This window comes from Pezoporus wallicus, unplaced genomic scaffold (genome assembly GCF_028554395.1).
Source record: "Pezoporus wallicus isolate ANWC-B61680 ecotype Strahan unplaced genomic scaffold, APGP_CSIRO_Pwel_v1 contig_448, whole genome shotgun sequence".
Classification (NCBI taxonomy): Eukaryota; Metazoa; Chordata; class Aves; order Psittaciformes; family Psittacidae; genus Pezoporus; species Pezoporus wallicus.
The window spans coordinates 164806-168886 of NW_026636279.1; the positions used below are offsets into that span (position 1 = coordinate 164806).

At 39.8% G+C, this 4081-nt stretch overlaps 1 long non-coding RNA gene across 1 annotated transcript; it reads right to left on the reverse strand.

Moving 5' to 3' along the window:
- Nucleotides 1–1493: 1493 nt before the first annotated feature.
- LOC130594182 (uncharacterized) lies at nt 1494–3557 on the reverse strand. Its single transcript, XR_008971013.1, has 3 exons — nt 3084–3557; nt 1664–1738; nt 1494–1633 (listed from the first exon to the last, which is right to left on the reverse strand). It is a non-coding gene; the product is annotated as an uncharacterized LOC130594182 (long non-coding RNA).
- Nucleotides 3558–4081: the final 524 nt, after the last annotated feature.

Here is a 4081-nt window from a genome sequence, read left to right on the forward strand (position 1 = left end):
TTCAGAAAACATTCTTGGACTAGCTTGACTTATAATTAAAAGTTTATTGCTAATTAATAACACAGATATAACATATCTGTGAGGCAGCTGACTTGATGCAAAATGACATTTGATTAAGGAACTCAAAATCAACATGACACTTCAAGTGGGCTAGAGACTGACAGGCCTCAAAATGTAATTGCAGATGAGGCTAAACACTAAATAAATGTTTCCAGCTTATAGCAATTAAATATCAACACAGAAGAGAATGGTTTCTTTTATCCCACCTTCAACAGCTTGACCCTATGTTATTCAGCAGTTTTGCCTATGTTCTGAAAAAAGGCACAGGATGATTACTGAACAAATTTACAGATTAGAGTAATAGAAAACAAGGATCAGTGATAGAAAGCCATTTAGTTTGCCTGGTAAAGAAGAGTCAAGCAAATATCATAGTTTTTAATATAGCTAAATATAAGAAAACCTGCCTAAGCCACACTTACTGGTTGGAAGCCTATCCTGAAAGCAGGTATTCTAAAAGGTCATTGTAGAAAAACATTTGAAGGGAGCTTCAGTGAGATACTGTGGGTAAACAAGACTATGGAGATAATTTTGCTTTCAAATTTCCTCCAAAGCTAAAATTACACAAGCAAAGCTTAGTCGGAAAACAGCAGACAACAGCTGGTGGCAGAAAGGGCCACATGGTGTACAGAAGGCGCAAGAAGACCTGGGACACTGGCATGGGCAATAATCAAGCGCAGGAGCCCGATGGGCCCTATGCCCACTGTGCCTCTTCAACGGACAAGCAAATATACGGGTGATGCTGACTGTGTGACATTCTAATTTCCTCTAGTTTTCCCCAGAGCATCTGGATTCAAATTCAAACCTCAGGAGAAAAACCGAACCAAAACACATGGCAGGAAAAACACACTTAAAGAATATGCTATCTGTGGAGGCTGGGGACTGACCTAAACCATGAAGGGAAAGAATATGGAATGACCCAGCTAAAGGCCTGAGTGTGCAGCTTCTCCTGAAGGAGACAGGACTTTGGAAAATAAGCATATAATCATCTAAAGCTACTGCCAGTAGCGCATGCAGCGTATTTCCCTTTTTAAACACAAAGACCATGAAAGCACGAATTGCTTCAGTCTTGGCTCAAAATGAGAAAACAAGCTGGAACCACTGGTGAAAAACACCATCTTGCAGGATACAATAAATAAAAAAGAACTCTCCTTGTGTCATTTCATACATTTCAAGTTCCCTTTTGCACCTCAGAGTAAGTGTCTCAAGTTACCATGCGCCTACCACATTCAAATTCTCTGTCATGTGTCAGCCTTTGCTTGTGCTGGTATGAACCTTATTCCCATACCATTATAACAAAACTCAAGAGTTAGGAACTTTGAAATTGCTTGACACCAGCTTTGTCAAGTTACAGCTAAAATTCAATATAAACTCACACAGTTAAGAAATCAAACAGCACCCCCCCCCCCCCCCCACACCCCAGAAAGCTACCAAAAGGTTAACTGAAACAGAGGTAAGAAAAGTATTTTGGCTTTTCATGCCTTCCTTAAAGGTTGAATTGAACAAAACTCATGCATCTGAAAGACACTTAGGAAGCAGTTATGATAGTATACATCTTAACTCTAATCACAGTTTTCTAAGTAACATCCTCACACGCCAATTACACATACTCAGGCTCTCTTGCTTCTTCCTTTTGTGCCTTGCCTTTGCAGATAGTGCAGAGTATTAGTATTTCTTTTTCCTGAAAGAAATTTCATATCTTGAAAAGGTGTGTATAGGATGAACTACTTATATGTGGTACAACTGAAAATTTTTCTTTCTTCAGCAGTAAAATTTCAGTGCTAAATTTCATGTTTTTTCATCTGAGGTACAGAAATACCACTATGTGCTATGATCTTACTCACCTGTTACAAAACCAACTTAGTAAGCACTCTTAGAACCCACCCAGCTGATGACAATCCCATTACAAGACATGAAGCATATTAGATGCATCAAGAACATCCACTTACTTGCTTTCATCATAAATCTATAGACAGAAGAGGAAAAAAAAAAAACCAACGTAGAAAATCTTGCCTAGGATCGCTGTATATCAAAACCCATCCCACCATGCTCTTTCTGCTAATCCCTCCATCTTCATACAAAAACTCACGGAACATATAAAATGCATAAGGACATGTAAGGAGCATGACAAAGCTGAGGAGTGACAGACCTGCCTCCTATTTCCCAAGCCAGGGCTGTCCACTTGTGTTCAAAGCAGTCTCTAGACCTGATGGAGCCTGTTACAAATTCTGAGCAGGGGGCAGAGACGTGGCCTCCATCAGCGTGCACCCAGAAATGGGATTCCTCACGTCCCCTTCTCTCAGCAGCTGCTGGCAACAGTCACGGCAGAACTGTTAAACAGTTCAGCTGTAATTCTAGAACACTGAAGCCAGGTACAACACCACTTCAGCAGCTGTGATTAAACAATAGTCCTGATACAAGATCTTTTAATAACACTAAAGTGAAATTTCTGCTACAAGAACCACTATGAGAACAGGACCACCTAGACATCTCCAGAACAAGTTTCCCTCAACAAAGCCCACCTGTCCAAGGGCCAGGATCCAACTACAATGAAGAAATTTGTGCTTTTCCTATCCACCACCTGCCTCCCTCCAACATCAATATACAAAGTCCAAAGGGACACTGAAACAAAGCTAGAGGGACAGAGAGGAATCAATGGCAAAACAAAACCAAATAGCTTTCAAATGATTTTGGACTCTAGAAATGAGGTGTTCTTATTTTTAGACTGCATACAAGTAGCTCAAGGTGCTTTTTCTTTCGTCCCCATGACAGTAGTTAAGTGAATACACCTGCCTCGCTTCGCTCCCTTCTGATGGTAAACAGGTCTTGCATTTAAGTTACAACATGGAATACTTCAGAGCAGCCGTGTGCCAAAATAGCACATTTCTGAGGGATGCAAAGGTATTCAATAAAAAGCTTTTAAAGGCATATTTTTAAACTTGCAGCAGGAAAGCTTTTCTGTGTCAAGACAGTAATTCTTTTAACAGCATTGATCAAAATGTCATTCTTTTATGAGCGTACAATACCTTTTAATGGCATACAACAAGCCATTAGGGTTATACACCTCCGTACAGCAGACAGCTTACTGGAAAATCGGGAACACTGGCCAAGATACAGTCACTAGTTTTTATGCTTCTAATAAGGCAGTTTCTTCCATTTTTTCCAGCTCTGCTTCACCCTAATACCATGAGTGAAGTGATCCAAAAATTAAGCCGAAGTATTCATCACTTCCACCAGAGTTATTTTCACTGTAACCCACATATTTTCCCCAAGAAATACCTCTTACAAACACGATGAATATTCTGGCTTTGTAAAGTGGGATTCTACCACCAAGGTCAGATCTGCTTTGTTTTCCTCACCAGTGGCCATACTTACCCCCAGATTGTCACTGACTGATGAATCAGAGGTGGCTGAACTGCACATACTGGTTTTGATTTTCAGAAACATGAAAAAAAAACCACCTGTCCTTTCATAACACTCTAAGGCATGGGACAGAATCTGTCTACAAATCATCCAGTTCTTTTCAAGTGCTCCAACCCTTCAAAAAGGGTGAGGGCACTGGTGACTGCATTTGCTCTGCTTGAATGGAAGGCGAGCGTGGATTCCCTGGATGCATTAAGCAGCACTTTATAGCTTTATTTTAGTTATAAATACCCACAGGAAAGCCAATGATTTCTGTCAACCCACCTTCAAGGGTTTTCACTTTAAGGGTAAGAGAATATTTATGGGATTTAATCATCAATGTTAACTGAGCAGTGGTACCAGAAAAAGAGCTTTATTTCACTCTCTGAAATGCTTATGGATAATATCAAGATCTTCTCAGCTACTTTTGAAAGTATACCTAAGCCACTAGTATCAGCAAACGACAGAACAGTTCCTGATTCAAATATAAGGTGAAATTGTAAATCAAAGAAAGGAAAACTGAATAGAAAGACAGAAAAATTCTGAGGCTCCAAAACCAAAAGATGAAGTCAATTACAATTAAGAAAATTTTAAGGGAGTACTTGTCTCTTACCTGCTCACT